The sequence below is a fragment of the Callospermophilus lateralis genome, chromosome 7, assembly GCF_048772815.1.
Source record: "Callospermophilus lateralis isolate mCalLat2 chromosome 7, mCalLat2.hap1, whole genome shotgun sequence".
In the NCBI taxonomy this organism is placed as follows: domain Eukaryota; kingdom Metazoa; phylum Chordata; class Mammalia; order Rodentia; family Sciuridae; genus Callospermophilus; species Callospermophilus lateralis.
The window spans coordinates 112,759,487-112,774,842 of NC_135311.1; the positions used below are offsets into that span (position 1 = coordinate 112,759,487).

General features: G+C 39.6%; 1 protein-coding gene across 2 annotated transcripts in view; it reads left to right on the forward strand.

The window, feature by feature from the left end:
- Positions 1–9,891: 9,891 nt before the first annotated feature.
- Foxj3 (forkhead box J3) overlaps positions 9,892–15,356 on the forward strand; it is a 113,834-nt gene continuing 108,369 nt past the window's right edge. For both annotated transcript variants that reach the window (XM_076860628.2, XM_076860629.2), the window contains exon 1: positions 9,892–10,045. The gene's annotated coding sequence lies outside the window, so the exon portion shown is untranslated. The remainder of the gene's footprint in view (positions 10,046–15,356) is intronic.

Below are 15,356 nucleotides of genomic sequence, written 5' to 3' on the forward strand. Positions count from 1 at the left end.
TAAAATGGATGAGGTATTAGATTTGATCCCTGGAACTACATAAAAATAAATGAAATAAAGGTATTGTGTCCATCTACAACTAAAAATATATATAAAAAGAAAAGATATATTTTAATACCAATAAATTTGGGAATTTGCATTAATTTTTAGATGAAATAGTTGTTCTATGGTTGTATTTTCTTAAAATAAGAGCTCACATCTTTTGGAGACATATTTTAAAAATATGTGTGTATTAATATAGCATGATTTTTTGGAGTTTGCTTCAAAATAACACAAAAGTGCCAATGTAAGGGTAGGGATGTACATGAAACAAGATTGGATACTACTTGATAATTGTTGCAGCTAGGTGATAGGCATAGGAGAATTCAATTATATTCCTTGTCATTTATGTATCTCAAGTTTTTCAAAATAAAAATTTTGAAGATTAAGGAATCATATTTTTAAAACATTAAGTGTATCTATCCAAGATTGTATGTACAATACAATCTTGTATGTACAATAAAGACTTAGATATATTCCTTAGTATAGTCTTGAACTAATACATTGTGATGGTTTAATGAATAAATTAATATATATTCCCTAGCTAGTCCTCCACAGTAAGGTTTCTACTTTGTATACATACATGATATATTTCTATTTCAAATTATGCCTAGCATCATTCATGATTTTATAGGTTAAATACCTTGAAAAACAGATTCTGATAGGAACTTTTATAAGCAAAAATTGTTTTCTTGAGGGGGAGGGGAAGGGGAGAGGGAGGGAGAGACAGTACTTTTGCAATCAACCCTAGTGAAAGAGTAAAGGAAACAGGAATTGACAGAAGGAGGAGATGCCATACAGATCTCATCTGATCTCTCCCCTTGACCCTTAGGGAGTTGGGGAGATGGAAGGGCCCTTCAAATATGTCCTGCCTAAAAGAATGGAGCCAAGCCTTTATACTTAGAATCACCCTTTTATCTTGCCTCAGTAAATTTGATCTCATTTTTCAAGGCTGAGCTCAAATGTTTCCATATCTATGAACTCTTCCTTAAAATACTTGTCCCCATCAGATCAAATTCCCTCCCTGATGAGATCAAATTCCTTCCTACTATCTTTTTTGTTTGAATCACACAGGGAAAGATGAAGAGTTAATATTTATAACCCTTCTTATGTGCTGAGCACTGTGCTCAGCACTCTTCCTGTTTGTGGTAAGTTAACTCAGAGCACACCCATGCAGTAGCTACTACTATTATCCTCATTTTCAGATGAGGAAACTGAGGTTTAGAGAGATTAAGCAATTTGCCCAACCAAACTCATTGAGTTAGTGAGTGACAGGACTGGGTTTTAACTGTAGGCAAGGGAGCCCATATTGTTGATCACTATTATGCTATACTGCCCCCTGGCTACTGCTTTTACCATTGTATTCCCAGCCCTTATTTAGCACAGTAGAGTTAGCATTTAAAAATATTAACAGGATAAATTGATTTTCATTTCACCAGCATTTCTTGAAAATTTCATTTTAGAAACATAAAATCCACATGCAAATTATATCATGGTAGCACGGAACAAGAAACCTCACTACAAGAGTAAAGCAGGAAAAAAAGTAAATGGGAAGAAAGGGCATAGTAGGCCACATACTGACAGCTTAATGATTAAAAGGGAAATACCATACTTAAATACTTGAACAGAAGGATTACATTTGTGCATGTGGACATGCCTTTTAGAATCTTAATGCTCTGAGAATACATGCAAAAAGAAACACTCCACATTTATTTTACCACACTGAATAGTGGAAGCAAACCATAGGTGGATCATGAATTTAGATTAAATAAAATGAAAATAATTTCATGCATCAGGAAGTATTCAAAATAGTTGCCAGAAGATGGAAATGAGAACCTTTAAGGAAAGATGAAAAACAAAGGAATTACAAATATGTTTCCATTATTTAGAAAAAATCAATTCTCAATTTCTGCTAAAATACCAGAATGTAAGAAAACACATTTAGCATTTTGTATGAGGAATTAGTAAAAGGAAGGATTCCTAGTCATAGAGCTGAGGTTCAAATCTTTACATTACCATTCACTTGAACCAGACCTCAGTTTGCTTTGCCTATAAAACGGGGAAGATAACTTCTGACTTTGAGAATCATTGTGGGAATTTGTAAAGGTAAAACATTAATTCCCCTTCCCACTCCCTTTCTTTTTTTCTTTTTTTTTTTTAAGAGAGATTGAGATAGGAGAGAGAGAATTTTTAATATTTTTTTTTTTAGTTTTCGGTGGACACAACATCTTTGTTTGTATGTGGTGCTGAGGATCGAACCTGGGCCGCATGCATGCCAGGCGAGCACGCTACCGCTTAAGCCAAATCCCCAGCTACCCCACTCCCTTTCTTGATAGAAGCAATCATTCCCTCCTCCAAAATTCCATAGATATCAACATTTCATCAGTCTTGGCTCATGCATTTCCCCCTTCCCCTGGGATATTTCAAAATAAATCCAAAATGTTGGTTCATCTTAAATACTTTAGTTGCAAAGATTTCTCCCTTCCCTTACTGTCTTTTTCCTTTTTAAAATGACAGGGTCTTTAAAAAACTACCAGGCTCAAAGTGATCCTCCTGCCTCAGACTGCTGAGTAGCTAGGACTTTAAGTTTACAGTACCATGCCCAACTGGATTTCAGTTATGTTTATCAAAAGAAGTTCAATGTAATATCCTGACCAATAAACAAATAATGTTTCCGCACATGTTATTAAGTTCAAATTTTAGGGTCAACCTTAATGCACTGGACAACTCTTAATTTCTCTGCTTTGCCTCAGCTCTTCAAATATTCTAATTATGCCCAACATAACTGGGGAAGTTACAGGTTAAGATACCGTATTTTAAAATTAGATGCATATTATATTTGTAGTATCTTAACTTTAAGTGAAGAGTATAACTGGTTGAAATCTTCCTGATTTGGAAAGATTGATCCATAGATTTGGCCAGTCCTAATTAGTTTGCAGGACTCTCTTCAATACTTTTATTAATGATATTCCATAGAAGGCTCCTCTCCTTGCTTCCATGCTGGGAATTGAAATCAGTGCTTTGCCCCTTCTAGGCAAGCTCTTAACCACCACCGGGCTACACCCCCAGCCCACCATGGAAGGTTTTTCAATTACTGTCTGGTACTCTGAAGATGCCTGGAAAATATTATGCCTTAGGGCCCTGAAATATATTTGCCTGAGTCTAATCTTCACTTATGTGTTCTCTTAATCTGGTCCCATGAAAAACTTGACCCACAGTGAATTTAAAGCTAGAGTTCTCATTGCTAAGTCCTCTGGTCTCTTCAATGTCTTCACACTTTGTGATTCCCTCAGGGAGGTTTGTGTGCCTTTGTTGAATGCTTGCTATGCTCCAGGCCCTGCAGATCTTAATTTACGTGTATTTCAACTAAATGAGGTATGCAGAAATTATAAAGTATTACATAAAAATTTACTAATAATAATCCCCTAAGTAGGCAATGCACCATGACATAGGAAGAAACTTGTGAGGAGTTAGGAGATTTGAATTACAGTTCTAGATCATTCTATTGCATTAATTTGACAAAATATTAAAACTATTGAGTGTCTAATGAGTGCCAGTTACAGTCATGAGTTCTAGGTTTAGAAATGAATAAGCATGGACCTTGCCTCAAGAAGAGAAACGGTATCTTAACCTGTAACTTCCCCAAGTCCTGGACATGACATGGCCCATGGCACCTAGCTTATAAGGCTTGTCTAATCCTATAGATCAAGACTGAGGTTTAAATCCTGTATTTAAAGGCTTTTTTGGCGGGGGGGGAAATGCTTTTGCTGCATTACACCCATCATGTCATTCCCTACAACCTCCCACACTCTCCAAGCAATCTCTTTACCTGTGGATGACACAGAAATTTGGATCATAAAAAGAGATTCAGAAGGTGTCTCCATTAATCTAGAGGCTCTGTTATTCTATAGTAACAATCCCCAGATCTTGGTGGCCCAATGGGCCTAAGTTTTTTTTTTTTTTTTCCATTTCTCACAGCCTAGGTCAACTGTGGCTTTGCTGAAACATTGTCTTCACTCTGGGACTGAGATTCATGGATTAGCCTCTATCCTGAGTATTGCTGGTCATTAGGACAGCAGGAAAGGAAAACATGGAGCAGCATACTGCCTCAAAGTTTAGCTTCTACTGCCACTCACATTTCATTAGATAATGCAAATCACACAGCCAAGTCTGCTCTCAATGGGGAAATTTAACCCAACCCTAAGAGGTACAGTAAATGTTTGGGAACAATAATATAGTCTACTAGAGGACCTTTTTACATTCTATTTGTGGTATTTGGATGTAAATACACCTTGCAGTGGCTAGCAGCCCCAAGCCTGCAATTTTCATATAATTGTAAACAATCCTGCTGGTTTAGATGGTCTTTAAAAGTAGGCAGAACAGAGGGCTTAGAATCAGATAATTCCGGATTCAAATCCTGATTTTGCCACTCTCAAACTACTGAGCCTCTGTTTCTTCTTTAAAATGGATTTGCCATAAGGATTAAATGAAAACATATGCAAAGGACCTTCTCTGGTTGCCAGTCACGTGAGGAACACTCAATAAATGTTAGCTATTCCCTCATCAGCCTCTCATTAGGATCTAGGTTTATTAATGATTCTTATATAGCTCATTAGGTATGAAGTAGGCCAATAACATTACAAGTTGAAATTAGTGATTTCTTAACTACCAGATTTGTACCCAGAGTTTTAGGCTCCTTTGGATTGCAAGCTTTGGCTATCTTTTTCTTGCTAATCTGGTTCCTTTCATTCTGTCATTCCAAAAGATACTGCTAAGTAACTGGTCCAGAGATCTCCCCTGAACCCACTCTATTTGAACATCCTCTGACTCACTCTTCCTAGCACCACCCAAGTTTCATCTGCACCATCGCTTACACATAATGTAAATATTTTACTTAATCTACGTATTCATTAATGTTTGCTCAGCTGTCTTAGTGCCTTTGTGTCTTGCATTATATTTTTAATTAGCTCAATTGATTCTGAGAGGAGAGCTATGCCAAGGTTTCAGCCAGGTGGTAACAAGGAATGGGGATGGAATGGCTGGGGGATGTTATGAGTGCATGAGTACAAATTCATCGCTAGATTAGAGAAGAAAAAATATAGACAGACATATATTAGCTGTTTACTGGAGGGAAATGTTCTAAGGTATTCCTTTCTACAGAGAATGATTAAGTAGTAAAGTCTTTGTTTGGGAAGGATCACATTTTGTGTACTGATAATAATCTGAAGTTAATGCCAAACTTCTGGAGGGCAGGAACTCAATTTAAGAATGATTTCAATATAACAATGTGGTCTAGCTCCATGAGTTAGTTATTTCTATCAACCACTAGTATTTAAAGAGCATTTATAAAACTATAACTTCTGTGGCCTTTATTTTTCTTGTATCCACACAACCCCTTGGGTGGATACAAGCCATTCTCCTTTGGCCCTGTTTTTCTCTGCTTCCCAATTTTTCCTCTGTCTCTGCACGACAAATGCTACTCATTTACTAAGGCATAGCCTTACCCTTACCTTTTAAAGGTGAAACTTTTTTGTACCTCCTGTCAGCCCACCCACCAGCCAACAGAACAGAGATAAGCCTTGCTTCTCTGTTTCCATAGCACAAGTATAAATCTCTGCAAATTTGCATTGAAATTGTTTACATGTTTCCTTCTCTTTACTCTTTTGACTTCTTGGTATTTAGCACAATGCCTGGTATGGAGTATGTGCTTGATAAATGATTATTGAATGCTATTTAAGTAAGTATGCCTAGTGACTAACATCCAAATGTTGTCATTAATAGCAGTAAGAGGGGGCTGGGGTTATAGCTCAGTGGTAGAGTGCTTGCCTCACATGTGTGAGGCCCTGGGTTCTATCCTCAGCACCACATAAAAATAAATAAATAAATAACAATAAAGATATTAAAAAAAAACAGCAGTAATAGGTATTGAAAGCTTCTCAATAGCCTATGTACAGTTTTTTTTTTTTTTTTTCTAGGACTGAGGATGATAGAAGGGGATGCCTTTTGTTATTCTATCTCTCTCTTTCAGGTCTTGGATCATTTTAAATTCATTTCTCATTTTCTGCTTTCCTCTTACAATAAATACAAAAGGAGAAAAAGATCAGAAAAAAACTCATTTGTCTAAGTGGTTGTGGGTCATGTAAAGTGTTGAACATCCTGCTGCTGAAGTACAGCCTGTGCTGAATCAAAGTTTTTGTAGCACTCTTGCAGCCCAGCTCTGGGTTGTGTTCCTTTTGGGAAATTTATAATCCAGATGAAGCTGGGAGAAGATTGTAAACAACACAAAACAATAAAACCTCTATTCTCCTCCCTTTGAGCAATCTGTGTCACTTCAAGAATTTGTTCCCTGAGTTAAATACCATCTCCTTTTGGAGGGCTCTCCTGATCTCCGAACCCATTCCCATCTTCCAACAATGAGCTAATTACTCTTGTCTTTGCTGACACTCAGCCTTGTACATAATAATCACAGCTATCTTTGGGGGATTTTATTTAATGATAGCCTGTGCATGATCTCTTTGGCTAGGTAGCTATGATTACTGTTTCCATTTTATAGGCTTGGAAACATAAACTAAGAGAAACTAACCTGATATTGGCATGCAGAAAATAAATCTTGGAATATTAGATTTGAACTCAGGTCTGCCCTTCTAATCTGGTTTTAAACTTTTCCTCCTCAGAAGTTTAGAGGATCCTAGAATCCTTCCTGGCTGCTTATGACCACTACATTTTTTGAGTTGGGGGATAGGTATGCTCCTCTACCTTTTTTTTTTTTTTTTTTGGTGTTACCGGGGGGATTGAACTCAGAGGCACACTACCACTGAACACTATACCCAGCCCTGTTTTTTAATTATTTTTTGTGTGTGCTGAGATTGAACCCAGGGTCTCACACATTTTAGACAAGGGCACTTTCACTGAGCTACACCTTTAGCCCTTTATTTTTGGGACAGGGTCTTGCTAAGTTGTCCAGGCTGACTTTGAACTTATGATCCTTCTGCTTCGGCCTCAGTCCCAAGTAGCTGGGATTACAGATATGTGCCATCATACTTGACACCTTTTTTTTCTTTCTTTAAAAAAATTTTCAAATAAGTTTTATATTTAAGGTGAACAACATGATGTTATAGGATGCATGTAGATAGTAAACATGTTATTAGAACAACATCCACCATCTCACAGTTACCCACTCTTTGTTCTTGTGGCAAGAACAGCTAAATTCTACTCATTAAGCATGAACCCCATATATATCTGATTGCTTCTTCATCTTCTGATACTCTGTGACTCATGATTCTTTTCTTCCCAAAGGTGGCTGATCCCTACCTCCCTACCCCATTCTAGCAGCTAGCCATCCAGCTCTGTTTTGTTCTTGCCCTATCCCCACAAGCCCAGAATAGGCACTTGAGGGAAGAACCTCTGAATCTCAGACAAGTGAGAAGTGAGGAACTGCCCAAAACTTTATTATAAGAGGAGGTGGTGATTAGAAGTCCAAACCTTCAGACTTGGAGCTAAGTTCAAATACTAGTCTTTTTTCTCTTCTATTCCATTGCCTGGCTGACTCCAAGTGGCCTTGACTCTAGTCTCATAACTACTGGTAACTTCTGTCCTCAGTTTCTTCCTCTAACAAATAGGAGTAATATCAGCATTGTCCATCTCCTTAAATATATGATCCAGACTGTTCTTTAGTACTCTTCTGCCTATAACTCCCTTCAGAAAAAGGTGGGCTTTGAGAAGTGGAAGTCTGGGAAAATGGCCAGCATCAGGTGTTATCAAGGATTCACCTAATGGAAAAACAAAGAACCAGGACCTTCCAATTCCTTTGGCAATTTGGAGCTTTGGGAACTTCTATCCTCTCTCAGGGAAGATGGCAAGGGCAGATTTCTTTTTGGGTTTTATTTTCTTTGTCATAATATATTGTAATTATTTCATCTACTTGCTTCCCATTTGACTACGAGTTCTTCAAGTATAGAGTCCATATTTTATTTGTCCTATACACTACTGTCATCCTGGTCCAAGCCATCTTCTGGACTCTGATAATGGAGCCTCTGGCTTCCACTATTGCCCTCCTACCATCTACTGTTAACAAAATAAGTAAGAGTGATTTCCCTCTGTTCAAAGCCCTGTAGAGGATCTGTTTTAGCCAAGATCCTTACAATGGCCTACAAGATTCCACTGTCTTTATTTTCCAAATCTGTTGGCCTTCTCATTATTTATAACACTTCCTGGGATGTTTTTGCCACCCTACATGGCTCATTTCCTCTTTTTTTTGGGGGGGGGGGCGGGGAAGTGCTAGGGATTGAACCCAGGGTCTTGTGCATGCTAGGCAAGCTCTCTACCTCTGAATTATATCCCCAGCTCTCCCTCACCTCTTTAAAGTTTGATTAGAGTATGATGAATGGGTTCCCCCCACAGTTCTATTTAAAATCACAACACCTATTCTTCCAGGATTCTTTATAGCCCCTTACTCTTTTTTTTCCGATAGTACTCAATGCCTTCTAACATACTTAATAATTCTCTTATTGTGTTTTTCATCTTTCTCCCCATACTATAAAATGAAAGCTCCAAGAGGGAAAGATAAATGTTTTTTCCTTCTTCTTTTCTGTTTATGGATACATCTTGAGCACTGGTATCTGGCAAACTTAGCAGTGACTGACAAGTATTTGTTGGATGAATGAGTAAATGAAACTTCATTATATTGCTAGAGCACTACTTAGAGAAGAAATATATGAGTACTTTGAATCCCCAGTTCCCAGAGATTCTTGCTAAAAGGCAGGTGTTCAATGTTTGTTGAGGGAATAGAGCGGCTCAGATCTTTAACTACTTGAGGTCTTTATCTGATCCCCTTGAGGTTAAAAAAAAAAAAAAGTTCCCAGGGTCAATCATTCAGTTCTCTGTCCTTTCATCCAAACAACCCAGTATTCAACTAACAAATACCTGATTATCCACGTATTGATTATCTACTGAGTTAAAAAGTGTTCTTGGAAAAAAAAAGTGTTCTTGGTGCTGTAGGGAGAATACATGACTAACGCAAATGAAGCAACAGCAAGTAATACCTAAAAGTAATCAAGTGTGAAACTATAGGGCAGATTATCAGTGCTAATAGTTTGGAGAAAGAATCAGCGAAGATTGACGTAGAAGTAAATTCCAAAGTCCACCATGCGCCCAACTATCCTTCTAAATGCTCCACCTGTTGACAGTAGGACCATAACCTGGACAGTGAACCTGTGAATCAGAAGGGCCTTTAGAGTTCCAAGTCCTTTGTTTTAAGTAGAAGGAAAGTATGACTAGGCAGGGGAATGGCCTCCACAGAGGTAGGCCTAGAACCCTGGCCTCCTGAAGTTCTGAAAAGGAGTCCTGAAGGAAGGTACAAGGCGCCTTTGTTGGGGCCTGCAGAATCCAAGCTGCGCCAGGTCGAAAAAGGGGTCCGGTTTCTTGGACAGGCTAAGGTGCCCGTCCCTACGGTGAGGTGGCAGGGTTGGGGGGCTGGGGGAGGTCACGAGGCATGATTCCTCTGGAACACGGGACCTGTGGAATCCTTGGAAAGGGTCCAAAGCCGCTGATCCTTGCCATCCTTCATTATGGGGTCCCCGATCTCACCCACGGACGCCACTGTGGGGCGCAGGGACCCGCGTCGCTCGCAACTGCCAGCCTCTTGTAGACATCGACTGTGCGCCTAGAGAGCCGCTCAAGTCCCCGGGCACTACTTGCTCCCGCGGAGGGATCCGCGCAGGGCGTAGAGAACGCTTCCGCGGAGAGCCGTGACGCCGCCGACGCTGGGATGGTGGCGCAGCGACGTCGCGGGAGGCGGGGGCGGCGGGGGCGGCAGGGGGAACGGGTCGGGAAGTAGTTCCGGGTGCGCGGCCCCGGATGTTGGCTGCTCCCGCTGCTGCCGCCGCTCTCGGCGCTGCTCGGGGCCTTGGCCGCTCGCACCAGGCGCCGTTGGGACCTTTCCCGGGGGGCGGAGACGCACGTAGCGGCCGGGGGCTCGGCCGGGCCGTCCCGGCCTGCTCAGCCTGAGGTGAGTGCCCGCCACCGGGGCGGCGGGCGAGGAGGCGGGGCCGGGGCATCTCCCGCGACGGAGGCAGGGGCTGCCCTCCGCGAGACGCCCTGTCCCTTCTCAGCCGTCGCGCGTTGCGCGGTGGGCAGCGGGAGGGCCAGGGGGCCTGGGCTCAGGTTGGGGCCTGGCGGGCCACGAGGGCTGGGTCCCTCCCTTCCCCGCGGCGATTCTCAGCTGCTGCTGCCCCTCAGCTGGAAGCGGCGGCTCCGCACCTCCCGCCCCTCCCCCAGGTGGGGCCCGGGGGAGCTGGACGTGAATCCCGGGGGCGCGGAGTCCGCAGACAGCGACAGTCTCCTTCCCTCCGTGACTTGCGTTCTAGCCTGGGGTTGTCCCCGATCCCGGCGCTATGTGGCTGCTTCCCTTCACGCTCAGGGGCGCTTTGCGGCCAGAAAGGCGGGCAATATCTTGCGCCCGGCGGGTGCCCTTCTGGGTGAGGAGGCCGGTGCGAGGGGCCTTGGTTCCCGCCCATCCTGTTGCTGTGTCCTTTGCTGGCATTAGGGCAAAGGCAACCGTTCCATGCGGACGTGTTGCTGTCCTGTGTGTGTTGCATCCTGCCCACGTGGTAGGGTGTCCCGTGCCCCCCACCCCCCTCCATTTTTGCAGCTGGTGAAGAGGGAGATTAACGGGATGATTTTTCCCTGTGTGATTTTCTCCGGCTGGCATGGAAGGTGTTAAGGTCAGTTTGCTTTGCTGGGGCCCACTGTTTAGATGGAAGAATCAAGAGTTGTACTCGCTGAAATTGAGACCTGTAGGGGATTCCAGGGTTAGTTTCATTGACATCATTGCTTTCTACTGTTTAGTCCCCAAAAGAGAATAAGCGTTTGGTATTGATGCATTGAGATGTATAGTTTTCATTTCTCTGTTCTACTTTTTGTGCATATTGTTGTCAAAGGTTTTTCTGTTCTGTGTTGCTGCAGTGCATGTCTGTGTTGTTCCTAGCTGAATTCCTGAATGAAAGAGCCAACGAATTATAGATTGGTGGGCATCTTTTACGTCTTTTTCTAATGTTACTTTATTTTTTATTTTGCTTACTATTGAAATGGTGTGCATGTCATATGGGAATGCATATATATGTACACACATATGTATGCATGTATGTGCATATATATGTTGTAAGGCAGCACTAGATAGTTCCACCTAGTTTCCTCCTTCGTGGAAGCTCTTTTATTTCACTTTCCTTCTCTGTTGAGTACTATTAGACTCTTGTCTGTTGACACAGGTTTTGAAACCTTTTTCTTTCTTCTTTTTTTTTTTTTTTTTCTTAATGTCTTTCCCAGGTTTAGGTTTCCATCTTAACCGTGTTTTGCTCTTTGAGACCATAGATTGCTCTCTCCACAGGGAAGAGACTACGGTAGCAGTGAGAGAAACCTTTTATTCCTTTAAGACCTTAGCGTATAGTTATAGAAAATCAGTAACTTTACTCAGTTTTTTTTTTTTCTGATCAGGTGGATTGATTGAACTTTTTGATTTCTGATGTGAATCTGAAGGTTTCTCTTTTTTTTGGTTTTGTGTCAGAATTAAGGTGAATCTTGTTCTTGCGTTTGTGCTGCTGGAGATCCTGGGGAGTTACTCATGCCTTTATTAGGTGTTTTTTGGATGAGGCCAGGGCATGTTTATTTTGGCTCTTTTTAGTTCATAAGTTTGGGTGAAATTAAATATCTTACTGTTTTGAAGTCACTCTTTTATATACTAAAATGGCCAGGATTCTCTTATTTGTTTTTCACATGGTGCAATCATTTTGAGTGCATTTTGATGTTGCTCTTTCCCCTTTAATCTGGTGCAATTGTTAGTATATTCTCCGATATAGATTTAAAATATTTAAGTACATATTCTGTCTGCTTTCATTATGCTAAGTATGGGTGGGGCATGGAAAATAGAGAATGCCATTTGGATATACTCTGAGGCTCATATATATATGTGTGTGTGTGTGTGTGTGTGTGTGTGTGTATTTTATATATAATAAGTCAGCATTTGTTTACTTCTGCAAAGTACTATGTTGTCTTTGTGTGAAGTAGTTGATATGAAAAGATACACAGAATAAAATAATGGGTCTCTTCAAAAGCTTCAACCTCTGTACCAAGAGGAACAGATTTGTCCTTTTGTTGGAGAAATGGCATGTACATCATTTATAATCACCAAACAACATCCAACTCCTGTTTGGAATAACAGTACAACCAAGGTCAAAGGTGTATGTAACATGAGAAAGAGGAATTTCCAAAGGGGAAGAGGTGTATCCCAGGAGATTGAAGGCATATATGCAAAGGTAGAGAAGTGGAAATTTACAAAAGATATCAAGAGACTCAATTGGTGAATAATAATAATAAGTGAGTTTAGGATTTGTGAGGGTATATTGGGAAAGGACCTTTCAAGGATAAAGGGTTCTAAGGAATGAGGGTAAGATGATACACACTGTTCCTGAGGAAGGCTTTTGTGTCTGCTGAGTGTTCTGGGAGTGGGTAAACTGACTAGAATTTTAAGAATAAGATGATGAAGGCCTGACATGAGGTAGCGGTTGTGAGAATAAAATTACAGCCAACATTTAGTGAATACTTTTTGTATGGCAACCATCATTCTGTGTCCTTTACACCTCTTTAATTTAGTAAATGTTCATCGTAAGGTTTTATAATCATGAAAGGACTTTGGGAAAGTTACTTAACCTTGTGCATTTAATCATTAGCAAATATGAATAGTCAGATGAAGTATAGATTTTTTTCAGTGACAGGGTTATATATTAATGGTAAAAACACATGTGAGTAAATGTGTGTTGAGAGGGAACTAATAGAGTAGGAAAAGAGCTTTGAGATTTGGAATTTTGGATAACATAATAGACTAGTAGGTAAATAAAGCATTCTGAGAAGAATCAGGAAGTATATGAGTTCCACAGAAGCCAAGGAAAGGAAGATTTTCTACAAGATAGGGTTATAGAAGTATGGCATGCAGTCTTGAAGTTCAGAAACAGTAGCCGTGACCATAGTGAAAAGACTATCAAACTAGACCAGAGTGAGGTAATTTGTAACCTTAGGATTTTGAAGGGAAGAAATAGCAAGATGCCAGATTTGTTTTTCACAGAATCTGTAGAGATGTTACAGTCTTGTGTAGTAATTTTATTAATTTTTTCCTAGTGTTTCCTCCAGTCTCATTCTTGCTCACAAAACAGAGCTATTCAAATATTGGAAAATTCACTATTTATTCATCAAAAAAGAAACCAGTGTTCTAAAGACAGCTGTTTTAGCAGTTCTTAAAGTTTTTGTCATTCTTTTAAAAAACACCGTGTAATTCACCAATTTAAAGTATACAGTTTAGTGTTTTTTAGTGTATTCATTTAGTGCAAGTATAACCGCAATAATTTTTAGAATATAATTTCAAAAATAAACTGTGAACCCATTATCAGCCACTATACATTTCCTGGTCCCAGGCAACCACTGTATGTGCTGTGTGTGTGGATTTGCCAGTTTTGAACATTTCCTAAAAAAGAAATCATGCTATCTCATAAGATCTTTTGTGTCTGGCTTATTTCACTTAGCCTTTGGTTCAAGAGTCATTCATGTTGTAATTGGTATCAGTATTTCATTCTTTTTTATTGCCAAATAATATTCCCCGATGTGGATATACTGCATTTTTATCCACTTATCATTTTATAGACATTTGGGTTGCTATTTGTTTTAACGCTTCTCTGTCATCATCTGATATTCACCTTACCAGTCCCTTCCATGGCTTTTCTTTTAGATTATAACCTCTGCTATGAATTTTGTTAGGCATTAGGGATATAAAGATGAGACTAGGACATGGCCCTTGAACATTCATATAGATCTTTAATAGTTTGTGTATATTTTCTTGTGTATTATCTCATTTGATCTCACAACACCCTGCAATGTAGGAAAAAGCAATTTGAAGTTTAGGATGAACATTTAAATCATTGGTGGAGCAATGATTTTCTTAGTTTGTGTCTGTGCTCTTTCCACTATTCTGTGCTGCTGTGTTACAGAAAGATTCCCATGTAAATTTCTGAAGACAGACTGGGAAATCTACTTACTTGGGGAATCACTGAATTTTAATGATTAATATTTGGGACTTTAAATCACAATTTATCACATTTTGTTGCTTGTTTGTGCTGTGTGATAGACAAGTCATTTTGTATTTCTATCCCCTTTTTGGTACTGAGAATTGAACCCAGGACCTCAACACACTTAGCATCACAACCAGCCTCCTTTTTAAAATTTTATTTTGAGATAGGATCTCCCTAAATTGTCCAGACTAGTTTCAACCATTGCTGGGATTACAGGGGAATGCACTGTGCCTGTCTTTTAGAACTTTAATGAGGGTTAGTGATGATGACAATAGTGGTAGTGATAATAATAATAGCTACAGTTTTTGAGGCCTTATTGGCATAACTGTGTTCTAAGTACTTTGCATTTATTATATAATCCTCACAACTCCTCAAAGGTAGATTTTATTATTATCAGAGTTTTACAGATGAGGATATGGGAACAGAGAGGTCAAGTAATTTACCTAAGGGTACTTTGCTAGAAATGGAAAGAGCTAGGATTTGAACCCCTGCAGTCTATTTTCAAACTAAGTAGCTCTTAATCACTTCACTGTTCTGTTTACTTGTTATGAATTAATAGAGGGTAATATTTCAAGTAAGGACATGAGTATAGTTGGAGAAGCAGTTAAACAGGAGATGCAATGACATTGCATCCACATATTTTAAAAATATGTACCTAATGCTAACACTGTAGTGTTATGGAGATACATGTTGTTTAGATGTTTTGTTTGACCCTGTTAATAGCGTCTCAACTCAGAAATTACATTTTTTTCACTGTTCTTCACTGTTGACTTTTGTTAGTTGTTTAGTTTTCCACATTGCCACTATTCAGAAATGTTGGCTTTTTTCAGCCTTCCTTTAACTTGATTTTTTTGTTTTCCATTTTGAACTCTTAGCTCTTCAGTTCTAGAGAGATACTCTACGTCTTTCACCTCCAAACTTGAAAAATACCACACTAGTATTTTTATAACAACTGCCCAAAATTTTGACCATCTTACTGGGCATAACTGGATTTTAGCGCACAAATAAGAACCAAAGCACAGTGTTTTGGTTAAAGAGATTGACTAATACTGAAATTGGAAAAGGCATCTGCTATACAGGATTTTTGATTTAATAGAATTTGTTATAACCAGATCAGCAAAGCATTATTACTGTGGGCCATCTGTTGGGATATGGAAATAGCTTTGTTACATGGAACCAGATGTTGTACTTATATTTATAACAATG